A 22,927-nucleotide genomic window follows, 5' to 3' on the forward strand; every position below is an offset into this window, starting at 1 on the left:
AAAAAAAAAAAAGAATCCAGAAACTAGTTTTAATACTACTAAGTAGGGTTCATCCTAGGGATAGTTTTATAAGCTGATGAACAATCAATGCAATTTAACATTTTAGCAAACTGAAGAAGAAAAAATATTATCTTCTAAGTAAACACATAAAAACCTTTTGGCAAAATTCAGCATTCATTCATGATACAAAATCTTAGGAAAGGGAACTTCCTAAAGGAACTTCCTAAAATTGATAAAAGCCGTCGAACATAAATCCACAACATTATACTTAATGGCTTTTTTCTATAATAAGGAACAGATAAAGGAAGCTGACTCTTATCCTGTTCATCCAATACTGTTCTGGAAGTCCTAGATGGATTGGGAAAGCAGAAGTAAAAATATTTTTGTTCAAAACAGTACAGTCCTAATTTCCACAATGCAATTTGCAGAGATGTGAATAGGCCTAGAAATTATCATGCAGAATGAAGTAAGTCAGAAAGAGAAAAACAAATATTGTTTTTGTTATATGAAGAATTGCTTATATGCAGAATCTAGAAAAATCTAGAGATGAACTCATTTGCAACGCAGAAAGAGAGATTCAAATGTACAGAACAAACCTATGAGAACCAAGAGGGAAAGGGGTGAGGGGACACACTCTTAAAGGGAATGGACCCAGCTCAGACCTGAACCTCATGGCTGCTGCTTCAATAACTTGAGGTCCATGCTGCCCCTGATAGGGTAGTGATGGTCATTGAGGAGAGGAGAAGTTCAAGCTAAAACCTCACTCTCTAAAGAGAGTTCCTAACCCATGCTTCTCCGGGCCGACCTCCTACCAAGGTGATAGATGGCAGAAGAGCCGGAGAATGAATATGGCTTGTGTTCATGTCAAATCCAGCTCTGCCACTAAAGTCACTGGGTACATGGAGACTGTATAAGGATGCACCCACATAAGGACAAATCTTCAAGACTGCCATAGGAAATCCTATCACCTAGTTTCAAAAAGAACAGAAAGTTAAGCAAAATGAGAAGACAAGAATTTATCTCAACTGAAAGAAAAAGAAAACCTCTGAAAAAAACAACAAAAGTAAAATACCAGATGAAGAATTCAAAACATTAGTAATAAAAATGCTAAGTGAATTAGGGGAAAGAATAAACAAATACAGGGAGAATTTTAACAAGGAACTAGAAAAAAAAAATATATATATATATAAAGATAAAGTCAGAACTGAAGAATACAAAAACTGAAATGAAAAACACAATAAAACACTTAAAGCAGACTAGGTGATACTTAATACAGGACAGAAATTGTATGGACCTAACTCTGATCTGATCTGAACAGAAGCAGAAGATATTAAGAAGAGGTGGCAAGAATACACAGAAGAACTGTACAAAAAAGAGCTCATGACCCAGATGATTACGATGGTGTGATCACTCACCTAGAGCCAGACATCCTGGAATGTGAAGTCAAATGGGCCTTAGGAAGCATCACTATGAACAAAGCTAGTGGAGGTGATGATATACCAGTTGAGATATCTCAAATCCTAAAAGATGAAAGTGCTACACTCAATATGCCAGCAAATTTGGAAAACTCAGCAGTGGCCACAGGACTGGAAAAGGTCGGTTTTAATTCCAATCGCTAAGAAAGGCAATGCCAAAGAATGCTCAAACTACTGCACAATTGCATTCATCTCACACGGTAATAAAGTAATGCTCAAAATTCTCCAAGTCAGACTTCAATGATTTATGAACCGTGAACTACCAGATGTTCAAGGTGGTTTATAAAGGCAGAGGAACCGGAGATCAAGTTGCCAACATCTGCTGTATCATCAAAAAAGCAGGAGAGTTCCTGAAAAACATCTATTTCTGCTTTATTGACTATGCCAAAGCCTTTGAGTGTGTGGATCACAAGAAACTGTAGAAAATTCAAGAGATGGGAATACCAGACCACCTGACCTGCCTCTTGAGAAATCTGTATGTCGGTCAGGAAGCAACAGCTAGAACTGGACATGGAACAGCAGACTGGTTCCAAATAGGAAAAGGAGTACCTCAAGGCTGTATATTGTCACCCTGCTTATTTAACTTATATGCAGAGTACATCATGAGAAATGCTGGGCTGGTTGAAGCACAAGCTGGAATCAAGATTGCCGGGAGAAATATCAATAACCTCAGATATGCAGATGACACCACACTTATGGCAGAAAGCAAAGGAGAACTAAAGAGCCTCTTGATGAAAGTGAAAGAGGAGAGTGAAAAAGTTGGCTTAAAGCTCAACATTCAGAAAACGAAGATCATGGCATCTGGTCCCATCACTTCATGGCAAATAGATGGGGAAACAGTGGAAACAGTGACAGACTTTATTTTGGGGGGCTCCAATATCATTGCAGATGGTGATTGCAGCCATTAAATTAAAAGACGCTTACTCCTTGGAAGGAAAGTTATGACCATCCTAGATAGCATATTAAAAAGCAGACACATAACTTTTCCAGCAAAGGTCCATTTAGTCAAAGCTATCGTTTTTCCAGTAGTCATGTATGGATGTGAGAGTTGGACTGTGAAGAAAGCTGAGCACCAAAGAATTGATGCTTTTGAACTTTGGTGTTGGAGAAGACTTTTGAGTCCCTTGGACTGCAAAGAGATCCAATCAGTCCATCCTAAAGTAGATCAGTCCTGAGTGTTCATTGGAAGGACTGATGCTGAAGCTGAAACTCCAATACTTTGGCCACCTTATGCAAAGAGTTGACTCATTGGAAAAGACCCTGATGCTGGGAAAGATTGAAGGCAGCAGGAGAAGGGGACAACAGAGGATGAGATGGTTGGATGGCATCACGGACTCAATGGACATAAGTTTAGGTAAAATCTGGGAGTTGCTAATTGACAGGGAGGCCTGGCGTGCTGTAGTCTGTGGATTCGCAAAGCGTCAGACATGACTGAGCGACTGAACTGAAGTGCACTGAGGTGATACAGAATGCGTAAGTGATCTGGAAGATAAAATATGAAAGTTGCCCATTTGGATCTGGAAAAAGGAAAACAAATTCATAAAATGAGAACATTTTCAGGGACTTGTGGGAAATTAAGCATGCTGCTGCTAAGTCACTTCAGTCATGTCCAACTCTGTGCAACCCCATAGACAGCAGCCCACCAGGCTCCACCGTCTCTGGGATTCTCCAGGCAAGAACACCAGAGTGGGTTGCCATTTCCTTCTCCAATGCAGGAAAGTGAAAAGTGAAAGTGAAGGCGCTCAGTCGTGTCGGACCCTCATCGACCCCATGGACTGCACCCTTCCAGGTTCCTCCATCCATGGGATTTTCCAGGCAAGAGTACTGGAGTGGGGTGCCATTGCCTTCTCCGAAATTAAGCATATTCACATTATTATTATAAATAAACATATTCACATTACAGGGGTTTCAGAAGAAGAATAGAGAGAAAAAGGGTTGAAACTGTATCTGATAAAATTATGGCTGAAAACTTCCCAAACCTGAAGAAGGAAACATATATCTATGTATAGGAAGGACAGAAGGTCCCAAATAAGGTGAAACAAAACATACCCTCACCAAGACACATCATAATTAAAGTGATAAGAGGAAATTCTAAAATGTTAAGAGGAAATTCTAAAGGCAGCAAGAGTAGAACAAAGAGTCTTATCCGAGGAAATGACTGCAAGGATAATAGCTGATTTTTCTGCACACACTTTGTGGGCCAGAAGGGAATGGTATGATATATTCAAAGTGCTGAAAGGGAAAAAGATGCAACCTAGGATACTCTACTGGGACTGAATTAACAGGAGAGTGAAAACGGGAATAAGACACGAGATGGTTGCTTCACTTTCAGATGTGGACATCTTTTTGCTTTTGGTTTTTGAAGGCAGCAGTTGGCTATTATGATAATGTTTTGTTCCATTGACATTACCCCCCAGTTCCCTTCCTAGGAGAGAATGTCATGAGCATCAGTGGTGGTGTCTCAGACCCCTCCTCCAGGCTCCCAGTTTCCTAAGCTGTGGTCTTAAAACTCTTCTTTGACCACCTGTTCCCAATTCTCTCTTTCACCTCCCTCCTTGCTCAGGTGTCTTTCATCTACAGACTATTTACTGTTGCATCTGGCAATGTTTGGCAATGTTTTTTACCCTGAGAAAAATCTAAGTGCATTTCTTTTTATGAAATAATTTTCATACATTAATAGCTTTTCTCTGATGATGAAGTTTCTAGAAATGTCAAACATATTGACTACTGCGAGCTCTTCATCTTCCTTCTGTCCCATGGAAATCAGGTTTCCAGCAAACTGCAGGCTCCCCTTGGAGAAGGCAATGGCACCCCACTCCAGTATTCTTGCCTGGAAAATCCCATGGACAGAGGAGCCTGGTAGGCGGCAGTCCATGGGGTCGCTGAGGGTTGGACACGACTGAGCGACTTCACTTTGACTTTTCATTTTCATGCATTGGAGAAGGAAGTGGCAACCCACTCCAGTGTTCTTGCCTGGAGAATCCCAGGGATGGGGGAGCCTGGTGGGCTGCTGTCTATGGGGTCCCACAGAGTCGGACACAACTGAAGCGACTTAGCAGCAGCAGCGGCAGCAGCAGCAGGCTCCCCTACATGCTCTCTGCTCTGACAAAACTTTTCTCAGGTAGCTGAGTGATGATTCAGCAATTCTCATGGACAGTTCAGTTCAGTCCTTCAGTCGTGTCTGACTCTTTGTGACTCCATGAATCACAGCACTCCAGGCCTCCCTGTCCATCATCAACTCCTGGAGTTCACTCAGACTCATGTCCATCCAGTCAGTGATGCCATCCAGCCATCTCATCCTCTGTCGTTGCCTTCTCCTCCTGCCCCCAATCCCTCCCAGTCTTTTCCAATGAGTCAACTCTTCCCATGAGGTGGCCAAAGTACTGGAATTTCAGCTTTAGCATCATTCCTTCCAAAGAAATCTCAGGGCTGATCTCCTGCAGAATGGACTGGTTGGATCTCCTTGCAGTCCAAGGGACTCTCAAGAGTCTTGTCCAACACCACAGTTCAAAAGCATCAATTCTTCAGTGCTCAGCTTTCTTCACAGTCCAACTCTCACATCCATACATGACCACTGGAAAAACCATAGCCTTGACTAGATGGACCTTTGTTGGCAAAGCAATGTCTGCTTTTGAATATGCTATCTAGGTTGGTCATAACTTTTCTTCCAAGGAGTGAGTGTCTTTTAATTTCGTGGCTGCGGTCATCATCTGCAGTGATTTTGGAGCCCAAAACAATAAAGTCTGACACTGTTTCCACTGTTTCCCCATCTATTTCCCATGAAGTGATGGAACCAGATGCCATGATCTTCATTTTCTGAATGTTGAGTTTTAAGCCAACTTTTTCACTCTCCTCTTTCACCTTCATCAACAGGCTTTTTAGTTCCTCTTCACTTTCTGCCATAAGGGTGGTGTCATCTGCATGTCTGAGATTATTGATATTTCTCCCGGGAATCTTGATTCCAGCTTGTGCTTCTTCCAGCCCAGCGTTTCTCATGATGTACTCTGCATAGAAGTTGAATAAGCAGGGTGACAATATACAGCCTTGACATACTCCTTTTCCTATTTGGAACCAGTCTGCTGTTCCATGTCCAGTTCTAACTGTTGCTTCCTGACCTGCATATAGGTTTCTCAAGAGGCAGGTCAGGTGGTCTGGGATTCCCATCTCTTTCAGAATTTCCACAGTTTCTTGTGATCCACACAATCAAAGGCTTTGGCATAATCAATAAAGCAAAAATAGATGTTTTTCTGGAACTCTCTTGCTTTTTCGATGATCCAGTGGATATTGGCAATTTGGTCTCTGGTTCCTCTGCCTTTTCTAAAACCAGCTTGAACATTTGGAAGTTCATGGTTCACGTATTGCTGAAGCCTGGCTTGGAGAATTTTGAGCATTACTTTGCTAGCGTGTGAGATGAGTGCAATTGTGTGGTAGTCTGAGCATTCTTTGGCATTGCCTTTCTTTGGGATTGGAATGAAAACTGACCTTTTCCAGTCCTGTGGCTACTGCTGAGTTTTCCAAATTTGCTGGCATACTGAGTGCAGCACTTTCACAGCATCATCTTTCAGGTAAGAGTCCAATATTCTTAAAAATCCACATTTAGCCATAAGACTTTTTCACCTTTCTCACAAATGTGATATAGAAAGACATTTTGAAACTATCATTCTTTATTTCTTCAAGTGTAATTATGAGTCATATAAATAAAGTTTATTTCTATATTTCTGAATGGTAACTAAGGTTAAATACACACACATACCCAATATAAATAGCTTCGTAAAGTTAATCACAAATACAATCACAATCCTTTTATTCTATAATTTCTTTGGTCCTTAAATGCTACATTAGCAGGAAGTCCAGCATTGTACTCACTTTTAAACTGTTTAGAAACTCTAGAGATTATTACAAAAGGCTCACTTCATTTTACTCACAACAAGAGAACACTATACTGATAAAACCACCTATTCATTGTTCCTGACTGCCATATGCTGTTTAATTCTCTTAGACACCCTGGCAGATAGTACTTGTCCATTGCTGTGAGGGATGATTCCATTTTCTTGTAAATTGGTAAAGAGTGCTCCATAATGAGCTTCCAAGATGCAGCTTTAAGCACTCATTTCTTTTGGCTCAAATTTCTAGTAGCTACCACTTATGGTAGCTTTTGAACCGTGGTATTGGAGAAGACTCTTGAGAGTTCCTTGGACTGCAAGAAGATCAAACCAGTCAATCCTAAAGGAAATCAGTCCTGATTATTTATTGGAAGGACTGATGCTGAAGCTGAAACTCCAACACTTTGGCCAAAGAACTGACTCATTGGAAAAGACTCTGATGATTGGAAAGATTGAAAGCAGGAAGAGAAGGGGATAACAGAGGGTGAGATGGTTGGATGGCATCACCAAGTCAATGGACATGAGTTTGAGCAAGCTCCCAGAGTTGGTGATGGACAGGAAGCCTGGCGTGCTGCAGTCCATGGGGTCACAAAGAGTCAGACATGACTGAGCAACTGAACTGAACTGACCACTCAGGGAGTACAGTCTTCATATTGCTTTTCCTTCTGGCAACCACATGCATTCCACTGGGGCCATTCCTCAGACCCAGAACTATGAGAACTCCCCTTCAAAGGGATACTGCCTTCAATAACACCCAAGTAATTTCCTGTCCCACTCTGTACCTTGATATTGCTGGCAATTTTTCTCTTTGAGAAAGAAAACTGTCAGTAATTGTATGATGTAATCTAGGATAAGATAAGGAAGCATTCTGGGAAGTTATCAGGCTAATTTTGATCACTGCAATCCTTCACCAAATGTCAAGATTTTAATAAAAATTTTTAAAATATGAGAATAAGATGTTATATTTTGCTCTCATGGCTCCACTTGAAAACCTCAATTTAATCGGTAGCATTGGAGGAGCATTGCTGGGGAGAGAAAAAGTGTTCTGGTCACTAGCACTAATAGAATGAGTAAATAAGAATGGACATGTGTAGGCAGTCTTGAGCTCATGTGCCAACCTAGAAGAGAAGATACTATTTTGCAAGATGAGAAAATATTGGGCAACATGCTTAGAGGAATTTCAGTAGAGTCTCCAGGAAAACACCAATGGTAAAATGTGTCCTACACTGAGAAGGGCTTAGCAGCCCACTCCAGTATTCTTGCCTGGAGAGTCCCATGGACAAAGGAGCCTGATGGGCTATAGTTTGTGGGATTGAAAAAGAGCTGGACATGACTGAAGAGACTGAGCGTAAACACCCAACGTCACATTTGATTCTTCTTTTAAAGCTTGTTGGTGGAGTTTCATTTTCCTTTTTCAATCGAAGTACAGTTAATTTACAACACTGTGTTAGTTTTAAGTTTACAGCAAAATAATTCAATTATACATATGTATTTTTCAGATTATTTCCCATTATAGTTTATTCCAGGATATTGATACTGCACTAAACAGTAAATCTTTGTTGCTTATCCGTTTTATACAAACCATTTTAAAATCTTTTAATTTTCTCCTTTCTTCTAAGAAGCAGTAAATAAAAGGCATTTGACTATTGTTTTGTTTTAAAGTTACAGTGACCTTGTTCGACATCAAGTTTGACAGTATGGGCTTGCATATCAGGTTCTACAAGTTCAGTTTTGTTCCCTTTCAAATGTGAATAATTCAAAGAAACTCCTCAAAGGAAAGCTCAAATTGAGGCCAACTTCCCAACGTACCAAGAAATATTATTCAGAAAAAACAAACTGTAACATTTGGTACAACTTACTTTGCCCAACTTCTTGAACCATATTAGTTTTATTAGTATTAAAAATCCTAGTTGTATCGTTTCTGCAGCTGATAGTGGTTTGGTCCAAACCAGAGTCAGTGGCAGCTGCAAAAATAAGGAAACATCTTGTCTGCTGCCACGAGAGGATTAGAGTGTAACTCATAGCAAGCCTGCTCTATGCAGACTCCCTCAGGTTTATCGTGTAAGAATCAAAGTCACATGTCTCTACATGAGCCATGTTAGCTGAAAAACTTCCAGCCTAACAAGCTGAGAAATGTAACCACAAAAACCATGAGGCCTTCTACATTTAAAGGACAAATGAGTGAGGTATTCTTTTCTTAAAGGCCTTTTCTGCTACAGAAGCCTGTCCCTTTCCTGCAGCTCTTAACTGATTCCTCATCCCTCATCAAAGATTTCCAAGGAGACAATGGTTAGGGAGGTACTTCTAACAATACAGACCTCTCCTTCAAGACCAGTGTATTCTGCTCTTCAGCTTCTACTGCCAATTCAAAGCCCCAAGCTAGTGTTTCTCAAATGGCTTTGAACCCATAAAATCATCAAAGCAAGAAATTCATGTTCATCCAGATCCTGTATATACATATGTATAAAAAAAAAAAAAGCTTCATGAAAAATATTTATCCTTACTGCATATAATAGGCTCTGATAATCTCTATTCCATTCTGTTTAATTTTGGCACAGTTGCTTCAAACCACCAAGTTGACTTTGTTACACACAAGTACGTCATGACCCCCAGTTTATAAAGCACTGCCAAAGTTCAATACTTCTCACATCCAGCTGTTCAGAAAAATCACCCAGAGAGTCTTCGCAAACATTAAGTTAGGGCTCAGTTCAGTGCAGTTCAGTCGTTCAGTCATGTCCGACTCTTTGCAATCCCATGAATCACAGCACGCCAGGCCTCTCTGTCCATCACCAACTCCCGGGGTTCACTCAGACTCATGTCCATCGAGTCAGTGATGTCATCCAGCCATCTCATCCTCTGTTGTCCCCTTCTCTTCCTGCCCCCAATCCCTCCCAGCATCAGTCTTTTCCAATGAGTCAACTCTTTGCATGAGGTGGCCAAAGTACTGGAGTTTCAGCTTCAGTATCATTCCCTCCAAAGATATCCCAGGGCTGATCTCCTTCAGAATGGACTGGTTGGATCTCCATGCAGTCCAAGGGACTCTCAAGAGTCTTCTCCAACACCACAGTTCAAAAGCATCAATTCTTCGGCGCTCAGCTTTCTTCACAGTCCAACTCTCACATCCATACATGACCACTGGAAAAACCATAGCCTTGACTAGAAGGACCTTTGTTGGCAAAGTAATGTCTCTGCTTTTGAATATGCTGTCTAGGTTGGTCATAACTTTTCTTCCAAGGAGTAAGTGTCTTTTAATTTCATGGCTGCAGTCACCATCTGCAGTGATTTTGGAACCCAAAAAAATAAAGTCTGACACTGTTTCCACTGTTTCCCCATCTATTTGCCATGAAGTGATGGGACCAGATGCCACGTTAGGGCTAGGGAAGGGCAAATAGAGAGTGATGATACTAAAGGAAGGCAGATCATTTCTGCTAATTATTTGCTGTATGACCTTGGATAAGTCACTTAACCTCTTTGAGTCTCAGTGTTCTCACCTGTCAACGATAATAATAGGACCTTTCACACAGAGCTGTTGTGTCATGAAATGACATAATACAGCAAGCCACTGCATGCTCAGTCATGTCCGACTCTGCAACCCCATGGACTGTAGACCTTGCCAGACTCCTCTAGCCGTGAAATTTTCCAGGCAAGAATACTGGAGTGGGTTGTCATTTCCTACTCCAGGGGCTCTTCCCAACTCAGGGATTGAATCTATGTCTCCTGTGTCTCCTGCATTGGCAGGTGGATTCTTTACCATCTGTACCACTTGGGAAGCCCATAATACAGCAAAATACATTTAAGTATGAAATGTGGTAAGCATGGTAAGAAGGTATTAATATTATTCTTAACAATCTTGCAACCATACTATTTCTCTGGTTGGGTTGCATTTTTCACAATATGTTGTCATCTACCTTAAACATTGTGCCTTTACTTGCGTCAGAAGTGGGTTAGAACTCAGTCACCTCATTAATGCCTTCCCTGGCTACTAAATTTGAGGTGCTTAAATAAGTAGTAATGAGATGACCGAATCCTAACCTGCCTTTGACCCTCACTAAAGGTATTAATGAGGTGACCAGGTTTTAACCTGCTCTTGGCTTCATGTATATGGTTTTCAAAGCAGGTGAGAACCTGTTTTTAAAAGGCTATTAAAACATCAAGTCATGAGCCTCATTTGGCTTTTTAAAAACATGAATGAAAGATATAAAGGGGAGAAATATACAGAGTTAATTAGAAAGCCTCTAATCTTAATCTTTCACATGGTCTTACACCAATTTTCCTAAAGAATTATAGTAGATTGCAATTCACATTATTTAAATAAATATCTGTGTTTTTCCAGAGAATTATTTTCAATTTAACACAAAGGTCCTAAATGGAATCAAGTAGCAAGTATTTATTGAAAAGCTAACACTGACCACACTAAATGAAGTACTAGGAGGGTACTAGGAAAATGTGAAAGGTCATCTCTTCTCTTAAAGTGCTCACAGTATGCTTGAGGAAAACTGTTTTTAGAGATAGTACGGTTGACCCTTGAACAACACGAATCTGAACAGTAAGGATCCACTATAGGCAATTTTTTTCAATAGTAAATACTACAATTCTACAAAATCTGTGGTCGGTTGCAACTGCAAATGTGGAACCTCAGATACAAAGAGTAAAGTTATATATGGATTTTAGGATCTGTGCTTAATCCCAGTGCTGTCCAGGGAACAATCATCTGTTAGTACAAATTTGAGGCTAGTAAGACCAATCATTAGGAGATGATTGCCACTGGAAACACGGTTTGCTTCAGAGGAGGCAGGCAAGGCCGGGGGGGCCACATGAGGAAGAATCAGGGAGGAGGTGGGAAGAGAGGAAACTGGGTGAAAGACTTCACTGTGGCTCCTGCAGGAAGGAACAGCTAGGCTTAAATTAGCTAGTTTGAATTGGTTTAGAATATTTAAGACATGGGAGTTATCACTAGTTGTCTGGCACTTTGCCCAGGATTGATTAGAGCAGGTGAGTGGTGGCCCAAGTGTGAAGGAAGTGATTGGGCTGTGAACCCTAGATCGGTTGGTTTGTGTGTGAAAAGTACTCTTGTGGGTGAGCTCTTTACCATCAGTAGGAATTGGCTAAACCTGGGAGAGGCACTTGCTCCAGGGTCAGCAAGGCCCCACGTGTCAAAGCATCTGAATGTCAGAGCATCAGAATATATAAAATAAAAGACATGCTTAATGCAGAAATAACTCAAAACTTGGTAAGTGTTAACAGCATGGTGTACCATTAATGGTGTAATATACCAAAAGAATTGAAGAATTGAAAGAAAATGATTCTCAGCCTTGGCGATATTTTGGAATCTCCAGGAAATTACAAAAGTACTGCTCTTGAGACCCATCCTGGATTGTGACTTTAATATGTCTATGGTGCACCTGGGCATCAGGAATTTTAACATGTAACCTAGGTTAAAAAGCAATGATTAAGAGTAGGAGTGAACAGGACAGGTGGGGAAAAGCAAATTTGGACCTTTAATATCCCCAAACTGGCCAGCTGATGCCTCACCTTCTGCAGTAGAGAGAAAGGAAAAAAGGAGAAGAAAATAATAATATTGTAGAGAATAATGGATCTAATAATAATCTAACATGTATTAAGTAACTGCTATGTGTCAAGTTCATTTTAGGTACTTCAACACATTATCTAATATTCTCCCTAGAACCATAAAAGAATAGTATAAAGTTTCTTAACTTTATTGGAACTGAAATTCTGAAATGGTAAATGATACGCCTTCAAGCCTCAGCTCATGTGTTGATAAAATAAGTGTATCTTCTCTCCCAAATTATAATCTTGTTATTTTTTAAAGAGGAAGTTATTTTCTCTCCAAGTATACAATATTTTCCCTATCTAATAACCCAAACATAAAATGTTTTCTTTATATCCAACTTTAAATACTTCTTGCTTTGACTAAATACAAATTTATTTTATTGCAAAGAAATCTTGAATCCTGATATAGTTTATAATCTTTTTTTGTCTAGCGTTTTAATTTCTGTTAGGCTTCTGTACCATCTCCATCTCATCTGGTTATGGCTAGACTGAGAATGAAATTAGTGAAGTGCATAAGACTAGGGGGTTATCCAACCTTGGCCGTCCAAAATTTTATCTATACTGATTGGTCTAAAAGGGATGGTCACATGATCTAAGCTGAACCAATCGGAGTGCTTCCACTGAGATTGCAACTGGAAAAGCTAGAGAGAATGTGTGTTTATTTCTTGTGGATTGTAGGCTGTAAGCAAAGAGACCTGAATTTCCTTGAGGTCTTGACTAAGGTATGAGAGAATGAGATCAGAAGGAAAAGAGATGAAAAACAAGTAGATGTTTAGATAGATCCAAGAGATGGATAAGCTTCTATTATTATTTGAGCTTCTGGATTTTATCAGGCTTAAATGTAAACATCTCCACCCATGGACTTAATATTTGTATGAACCAAAAAATTTCCCTTTTACTTAAGACTTTGAATTTCTGTCACTTGCCACTGTCAATTACACAATCAGATGTCTCAAAAAAAAAAAAAAAGAAACACACATTATTTGGGACAAATATATTTAATGAATGTATACTCAAGAAAAGGTTAAACTAGGATATGTTTATCTTCTTATGTGGACAACTATTGCCTTGCACGGTGCAGGTTCCTCAGAATAAAACGTAAAATAAGACTGTTCTACACATTCAAAATTAATGATATGTTACTCTGGAATGGTGCTTTACAGAAAATGTCTAAGATTCCCAATAACAAATTAGTCAATCAGTCAAAATCAATTACTAATCATCTGCTGTGTGTCAAAAAGTGTGAAGTGTACTAGGAAGTTCCAAATGTGTACAGGGAGGCTCCCAAGATAGAGAGAACATGTTACTACTTTCAAGAAGCTCACTACTTGTAGGGAAAATATGGACCCAAATTAACCATTGCTTTAAGGTAATGAATACATGGTAAGTTGCCAAATGAGCAGTATGAAAATACTTTAAGGATTGTTTTGTTGTTCAGTCACCAAGTCGTGTCTGACTCTCTGTACTCCATGGACAGCAGCATGCCAGGCCTTCGTGTCCCTCATCAGTTCATGTCCATTGAATTGGGGATGCAGTCCAACCATCTCATCCTCTGTCACTCTCTTTTCCTTCTACCTCAATCTTTCCCAGCATCAGGGTCTTTTTCCAATGAGTTGGCTCTTTGCATCAGGTAGCCAAAGTATTGGAGCTTCAGCATCAGTCCTTCCAATGAGTATTCAGGGTTACATATGTTCAAAGGAATGAGCAATCATTGTTAGATGGAACTGATTAGAAACACTTTTCTTTATTTTATTAGAGGACATATAACCTGACCTGTGCCTTGAAGAATGGAAAGATTTAACAGAGGGATTACTTTCGCCTACAAAGAGAAAATCCCACATAACGTACTTGGCTATATCAAGAATCCAGTATTAGACCAAAGGTAGTAGAATTCAGTGCAGCAGAAAATCATCTCTTTCTCTTTACTCCCAAAGTATTATTACTTGTTTATTATTTGAAATGAAAAAGAATAGATGTAGTAAAAACGTAAGTCACATCCTGAGTTTCCTTGGTGGCTCAGATGGTAAAGAGTCCACCTGCAGTGCAGGAGACCTGGGTTTGATCCCTGGGTCATGAAGATGCCCTGGAGAAGGGAATGACTACCCACTCCAGTACTCTTGCCTGGAGAATACCATGGACAGAGGAGCCTGGCGGGCTACAGTCCATGGGGTTACAAAGAGTCGGACACAACTGAGTGACTAATACACACTAAAGTGCAAATGAAAGTTGGCTCAGTCGTGTCTGACCCTTTGCAACCCATGGAATTCTCCAGGCCAGAATACTGCAGTGGGTAACCTTTCCCTTCTCTAGGTGATCTTCCCAACCCAGGGATCAAACCCAGGTCCCCCGCATTGCGGGCAGATTCTTTACCAGCTGAGCCACAAGGGAAGCCCAAGAATACTGGAGTGGGTAGCCTATCCCTTCTCCAGCAGATCTTCCTGATCCATGAATCAAACCAGAGTCTCCTGCATTGCAGGCGAATTCTTTACCAACTGAGCTATCAGGGACATACACTAAGGCACATACTAATCCAGACAGTCATGATTCTTGCCCCAAAGGGATTTTATTCTATTTCAAATTTTCATAAAATTAACAAATAATTGTTTTGATTAATACCTATAGGACAGAGCACCCACCTCTGATTAAGAAAAGTGAGAATAAGATTCTTAGGCAAAGTATGTATCATTTGACCTAAAACTTTAGCAAAGGCTGACTAGAAGTTAGCAAAGATTCTGAAATGAGAAAAAGCATACATGGTGAATTGAAAGGTCAAAGTGGTTATAGTGGGGTATCTGAAAGAGCAAAAAGGGCAACAAATGAGTTTAAACTCTATAGAGGGGGAAAAAAAAAAAAAAGGCCATTGAGCCTTTTCTCCAAGAGTGTAAGCCTCTGGTGCTTTCTAAGACATTTTCAGAGTCTATGAAGTCACCTAATTTTTGCAAAAATGCTGGTATAATATTTCCCTTTAGAAGCTCATTTTCTCATGAGTATACAGTGGGATTTTCCACTGTACATTTGGAAGATCTACATAAAAGAATTAACCAATATATTCCAAGTAATAAATTATGATATAACAAAACAGATGCATAAAAAATACATTCAAGGTATAGACAGGCTAATATAACAGATTACAAAAAACTTCATGAACATGGTTTCAGATTCTATATGACAATTAATCTTTAAGAAACCAGCACTTTTTGAAGTTTGAGGTAGTATAAAAGAAGGATATTACAATGATCTAAAAAAATAGCCACTAAAATACTGCTCCCTTTTCCATCTGTCTGATACCAGATTTCCTTCATATACTGCAGTGAAAATCACAGATCACAATAGATTTAATAAAGACTCAGATAAGATAATTCCAGTTTATTAAGCCAGAACTTTAGAACAATGTTAAAACATGTAAAACAATTGTATTCTCATAACTACAGCTGGCCTTTGAAAAATGTCGAGGTTAATCCTTCATGTAATTTATAGTCACTCCATATCTGTAATTCCTCTGCATTCATGCATTCAACCAACCAACCATAGACTGTGTAGTACTATAATATTTCCTGTTGAAAAATATTGGTATGCAAATGGACCTGTGCATTCAAATCCTCATTGTTCAGGGGTCAGCTGTAATTTTGGGGGTAATGTAGTTATTCTGCATAAGAAAATATTTACTACTGTTATTTAAAAGATAAATTAATAAATGTTTTATTTTTGGCTATAGAGTGATATAACCCATAAGCTGTTTAAGGTTCTTAATAATTTTTAAGAGTGTAAAAGTGTTCTGAGACAAAAAGTTTGAGAATGGTGATCACAGAGTCTGTCATGGGGATTCTGTGTATATCTCTTTGAGAACTGTTTTCTTGATCCTGTGTGTTTGATGAATGTTCAGTAAGCTTTCTCAATAAATGTTGAGTCACTTCACTTTCATTCAGTCACTGTTTCGAACTGCCCATTGTTGTAAGCCTGAAAGAATAAATGGATCTTGCTTTCACATCACTACCGCCTCTTTTGTCCTGAATCCTCATTTCCCATTGATGTGTCAGAAGTAATGGCTGCTATTACAACCATTGAAGAGAAGCGTGTAAGGATCGATGAGCAACAAGATCAAATTCACAAATGTGTCTACCTCTCTGTAAAGCACTCTGTCTTGATTAAAAAAAAAAAAAAAACTTGAAATTGACTAGGGAGACAGTGTTGTTTCCCTGTGGTTTCCAGTACATTACAAAAGGCAAGACTTTTAAAACACACAAACATTAGAATATTTGAAGGCAGCAAAAGTTATGACTTGTTCTCCAACTCTGAACCAAATACTTGTGGAAAAGATTTTAATGACTAATCCCTTATCTTTAGAAGAAGAAAAAAATCTGATTTATTTCTTTGCTTTGAAGTTTCTGAATATTTCTGGCTGTTTGCCCCACATTTTGATCTTTGGATAAAGATGCTGTCCCCAGGCTCCTTACCTTCTGAGGTCCACTAGGAAAATCTCTCTGAAAAATGTTACACATTTTATGTTTAACACTTGATGGCTAAAATATTTCAGGAAAAATCTAAACATCCACTCAGATGCAAAACTCTATGATGGTCTGCAGGAACGTGGTCTGGACACGGAATAGAGTGGTGCTGGGGGCAAGAAGTGACAGCTGCAGCCAGAACCCAGAGCAGGCTCTGCCTCTCACCTCTCTTCTGTCCTGAGGCATTGCTCTCCTTCCAGGTTCCAGCCTCCCTTCGGTGGGCTGGTTCACAGCAGGTATTAGGTTGCTCCTTGGAAAGGGAGCAGGACTCTCCTTGGAACTGAGCTGAGACCATTCCACTGTTTTCAGTTATAAATTTTGGCAATTTTGATTCCATGTTATCAGCCAGGGAACATCTTTTCAAATCAAAATCTAACATCTGACTAATTTTAATTTGAAAGAAGTCTTTCTTATTTGGGGTGGGGGGGAAGTTAACATTATTTTTAAATGTTTGCTTATTTCAAATTGAATTAAAATGAAACTCAGTAGAAAAAGATTTTTATGTTTGTTTGTTCCTATTTCAATTTGCTAGTCAAAGTCCCTTTAAAACTATATGTATAGAAAACTTCCAAAAATTATCTTTTCCTGCTTGCTTTTATTTATAAAAATATGTTTGTATCAATGTTATGTATTATTTTTACATTTTTCAACCCTTTTAAAACTGTATTAAGGATTGTTTAAGTCAACCCTTTAACAACTGAAAAACATTATGTACAATTATATATGAAATACATGAGTGCCCTCTCTTGTCCACTTCAAAGTAAAGCAGTTTTTGTAATCAAAGGATTTTCTCCCTTTAGTGTTAGGAAACCAAATCAGCCAATTCTAATAATATATTATTTGCCTTCTTTCTTTGAAAATTTGATGTATAAATATATGATATATTTCATTAAGAGAGAAACATAATAGAGGATAATGAATTTTATCGTGAACACCATTTTTGCAAGTTAAAATGATAGCTTTTATAACACACATACCAGTTTTAATACAAATATATATATATGTATATATATATTTTTTTAACCTCAGTCAGTACATTGAATGCAAGTAAACCTAACATTTAAAATGAGTTTCATTTTCATTTTGACTTAAAAGATCGCATTGTAAGTAAGTTCTAATTTCCCAGGAAGTTAAATCTATAAATAATAGTGTTCTTGATTTCACTTTTATTAAACAACTGAAGGGAAAGCAACACAAATATATCTATTGCTTGGAGCTGATAATTCCTCATATTACTGCTCAGTGATGGAGCTGTACAAAGAGTCATACTATGGTGCTATGAATTGTAAAGAACATTTACTTATCATTTCTACAGCCCTACAATTTTCCTCAAGGGGTATTGAACCAGACAAAAGTCTTTGTACATAAGCCTTTGTGCTTGATCTGAAAGACAAAATTGGAGGAGAGATTTCAGAATAGAAAGACCTTATATGAAAAGAAATTTAATGTTACACTCAATAAGGACAATGAGAAATGCTCTGGTAGGTGTCAGAAGTCTTAGCCCATTTCAATTTTCATTCCTTGAAAGTTCTGAGTTAGTAAGAAAGTGCTGGGATCTGTATAGTTGCCTCCTGGAATCTCAAATGAGACAGTCTTTACCATATATCCATCGCATTCTGTGTAAAACATTTCCTGGAAGCAGGACAGGAAGTTAGATTATGAGAGGGAATTTTGCAAGAGTAGCACAGGTTTCTAAATCGAAGAATCAAGACCCTCAGCTCTCATTACCCACCCCACCAGGTTCTGCACTCTTGTCAAGAGTGCTGATTGCCACATGAGGTCCTGTAGTGCTAACACCACTACAAATCACATGGTAGAAATACTACAAGGATCGAGGTGGTCCCCACTGAGCACAACAGAGGCCCTCAGCAGGTTCTTTGCGGAGTCTAGGATCACATGCTCAAGAATGATCTAATGTCCATTTCCTTCTCCTTATGCTGTAAATGATGCTGTCTGATTACTTTCCATATCCTATTTTGATAGGGATAGAGTAGGATAAATTGTTTAGAATTCCCACTGGAGGATTAAAAACAGAAAGGGAATTTTAAGAGACTTTGGGAGACTGTTGTTAGCTAATGACCACTCAAGAAAAGACTCTAGTAAGCAAGCAACAATCACATATGTACTTAAAGTACAAGACAACAGATGAGTGGTTTGACTCTTGTTACATGAAGTAAGGGAGTCCTTAAAGAGAATTATTTCTGCATGTAGCCAAGACAGAAATATAGGTGAAAAGGGAAAGAAACCAAGTGAAAGTGGATATTATACTGAAATCTGAGATGAATTACCATATTTTAGTATATGTTATCATCCTTCTGTGAAATACATATGATTTAAAAAGCACCATGATCATCCCAGTTAGACCATATGGGGTCAAAGGAGGAATTAATGATTCAAGTCTTGACATTTATACAAGACTGAGGAAGAAAGTGATCTTCTCCCTTCCCAACTCTTTCTTTGATTATAAAAATGTCTCCCCATCTGTTCTTGGGCCTGCACTCCTTGCTTGCCCCCTTGTATCTCTCAGAAGCATCCCATGATAATAAACTCACTCTTTGCCCACCACTTGGACTGCAAGGAGATCCAACCAGTCCATTCTAAAGGAAATCAGTCCTGGGTGTTCATTGGAGGGACTGATGCTAAAGCTGAAACTCCAATGCTTTGGCCACCTCATGCGAAGAGTTGACTCATTGGAAAAGACCCTGATGCTGGGAGGGATTGGGGGCAGGAGGAGAAGGGGACGACAGAGGATGAAATGGCTGGATGGCATTACCGACTTGATGGATATGAATTTAAGTAAACTCCGGGAGTTGGTGATAGACAAGGAGGCCTGGCGTGCTGAGATTCCTGGGGTTGCAAAGAGTCAGATACGACTGAGCGACTGAACTGAACTGAACTTGCCTTACACTGAATTCTTTCTGTGATGAGACAAAGAAAGCTGAGCTTCAGTAAGTCCTGGGACCGGGTGAGTGGTTTCAATTAAAAGAAAAGGATTTGAGTCCCCTCCTAGGTCAGGGACTGTGGGTTCAAGTCTCAATATGAGGTGTGGCTCGGTTTGAGTACCATCTAAGTAGGAGCGTGGTTCAGTTTCACTAAAGAAGGTCGCTAAGTATTGTAAAAACTAGATGACTGGTCACCAGAATTGAATCTGATACTGTGCCTTTATCAGGAAAATCCATTCAGTAATTAGGGATATTTTCACAACTACTCTAGAAAGTGGAGCCTGTTACCATTGCTATTTTACCTTGAGTGGTTAAATAACTTCATCCATAATGGCCAAATTTACTAGATAGAGCTGGAATTTGAACCCAGAGCCCAGCTCTAGGGTCTATGTTATACCTTATGATAGCCCTTTTCACCACACAAAAATCTTACCTATTTTTAAGGCTCTATTAAATTACAGCCTTTCAGAATCCTTCTTGATTCTCTTAAATGATCATAATTTCTCTCTTCTGAATTTCCATAACACTATCTTTAATCTATCTCTAGTGTCAACTTGTGGCTGCTGATTTTATTATTTATCTATTTATGTTTTTTTTTTTCCTCTCTCCAAACAAACTGTAAGGTCATCAGAGTCGTATTCATATATAATTCATTTTTATAGGAAAGAACACTTACAAACTTGCTGGTAATTCAAGAAAAAGTTAGCATTTTATATAAAGTTGATGGACTTACAAGCTCTCAATAATGTATTCATTTATTCTCCCAATATTTATTGATCTCCAAATGATATGGCAGGCCTATCACTAACAGCTACAATGGTAAATGAATAAGCCAAATCTCAGACAAATTTTTATGATGTAACTAATGGATTAAATGAGATAATATTCTAGTCACAAGTCTTCAATTAATGTACGACCTCATTATTAACCATCAGTTATTCACGGAAAAGTAACTTGCTGATCAACTTTACACCATTATTGACAGAATAATTCAGAGACTGTCCACTGTATGTGAGGAGGTTTCTGGGGAACATTTTGATATAAAAGTTAATTTAGGAAGGTGAAAAATTCAGGAGATGGATGATGGTGAGAGTTGCACAACAATGCGAATGTACTCAGTACTGCTGAACTGTACAGATGGCTAAAATAGTATGTTTTATGTTATGTGACTTTTACCTCCATAAAAGAATTTAAATTTTAATAAAAAGTAAACATTTTAGACAGAAAAAGGTTGCAAATCATTTTTACAACAGCAAGGATCCAATAGTTCCAAAGAATATAAAATTTTCTAATGTATAAATATAGGTTAGCCACTTGAAATGAGTTTCAGATAATATTAAAAAAAAAAAAAGAATTGGCAGAAAGAGTACAGAGACATGGATTTTTTTTATAAGAAAACATGAACCAGGATCTAGTTCTGTGTCATACATCAAATATCCTCTCTATGTGTTCAACTTGCCTGAAAAAGGTGAAACTTATTTAACATCATTACTTTCTGGGTTAAATTTTTTCCTGAAAAGCTCTCTTTAAGGTGTTGTCCAGACCTGACCTTGTTTATCAGATAAAATTAAACCAAATATCCTTAAGTTGTTTTGATCACTGATGAACGAGATTTGGAAATGGGTAGTCTGGAGTCTATGAGAAATTGCAGTCACATTGAGGTGATTGAGATTGCGTGTGGTACATCACTTTGATTTCTTATACTTGGCCCATCTCAATAGATAACTTCTAGCCAATTCAAGTTTGCAAAACAAATAAAATAATCTGACAGCTTGTAAGGGTGGGAAAGGATGCTGGCTCATTTCCCTAAAGACTTATCTAATAGAAAGGCTATATATTATATGAAAAAGAAATATAATTCAACATTTCTCTGCCAGAAAAGGCAGCCAGAATTTTTATATTGTTCCAGAAAGAAAAAAAATCTTTCTGCAAGTTCCATTTACTCCTTCCTTACCCAGACTTGACTCTTTTGGAGATAGAAATGGTATTGCAACAGTTTCAGGAAGTGAGCTTTAAAGTACAAAGTTTCATTGCACAAAAACCCAGCCTCCCTCCTCTTTCTCAGTTGAAACCTGTTGTGGTCTTTAGCTTCTCTGCTCTCAGTTTTGGCTTCCTGGTTACCTACATCATCTGTTTCTCTGTCTTGTCTGACCCTTCACAACACTGTGGTATTCACTGTAATAACATGTGGGACAGAATGAGCTCATACTGATTACCACTGAGTGTGTAATTCTATAGGAATTTTATTATAATTGAGCAATCGTTCTTATATACCTATATAAAAAGTGTATCTGGAAAGCAAATTACAGCAGAGTATTTCCCCAAGGCTCTTAATAACCTTATCTATTTTTAGGAGTTCTCTCTCCATATTCCTGCTCTAGACTAATTAGCTCAATGGACTCGACAAGAAAAAGAATGAAAGAGGCAGAGCTGTTTAAGTTATTTTTAGTCCAAAACTGGGTTTATTATTAGTACTATGTCCCTATTGTGCCATTCTAGAGCATCCAAAATAATCGGAGGGGAGTAGATAGAAAACTAAATTGAACACCAATCATCTGATAAATACATGTTTTGCTATCTCTCTACCCTACCCCCACCCTCTTTACATATTCAGGTATAGAGTAAGCATATGGTTCTCTCAATCAGTAGCTTACTGTGGATTGTTTTCTCATTTGTTTTGTCCTGGATAGGTGGCAGAAAAGGATGGCTATTCAGGTAGGTCTCAGGGTGGAGAGCAAAAAAAGAAATTCATATTTATTTGTTCCTTTAGAGATAATAAAATGTTATTTACACAGGTACTCTTATTCAATACTCATAACTAAGCCAGAAGTTGCTTAATATTGCCTTTTATAAATGAGCAATTGAGTCTTCAAGAGGATAACATATCTCAATATACTGTTAGTATTTACTGTTTAAATATTACAATTCCAAACAGAGATTTATGCAATAGAAACTATTTCTTTTCCCTCTACCCTCTCCTCAAATCACTCCCCTAAACACATACACAAAAATGTACAAATTTAGACAATTAAATACCTGTACCACCAGGCTCTCACTTCCACTGTATAATCATAAGGGATTTGATTTAGGTCATACTTGAATGGTCTAGTGGTTTTCCCTACTTATGGCTGGATGGCATCACCGACTCGATGGACATGAGTAAACTCCAGGAGTTGGTGATCGACAGGGAGGCCTAGTGTGCTGCAATTCATGGGGTCGCAAAGATTCGGACACAACTGAGTGACTGAACTGAGCTGAACCACCAGGGTCAGGAAAGCCTACTGTTCTAAAATGGGAATACAGGTTAAGCATTTCAGTTGGTGACTCTTAATAGATACTGTGGCCATCAATGTGATGAATTTATACATCCTAAGTGTATAACTTCACCCCCTAAGGCAAATTGTTCTTCCTGTTGTTTCTCACAGTTCATCCCTACCCCCTCATACTACCCATTCTAGAATCAGTTGTCATAGCCATGTGTGATGATTTTCATATGGACTCTAATAATAAGTCATTTAGAGCAGACCTGCCCTTGGGGAAATGACTTAGGT

General features: G+C 38.6%; 1 pseudogene; it reads right to left on the bottom strand.

Moving 5' to 3' along the window:
* Positions 1-16,771, bottom strand: part of LOC102284705 (N-acetyltransferase ESCO2 pseudogene) — a 174,919-nt pseudogene extending 158,148 nt beyond the window's left edge.
* Positions 16,772-22,927: the final 6,156 nt, after the last annotated feature.

Source organism: Bos mutus, chromosome 5, assembly GCF_027580195.1.
Source record: "Bos mutus isolate GX-2022 chromosome 5, NWIPB_WYAK_1.1, whole genome shotgun sequence".
In the NCBI taxonomy this organism is placed as follows: Eukaryota; Metazoa; Chordata; class Mammalia; order Artiodactyla; family Bovidae; genus Bos; species Bos mutus.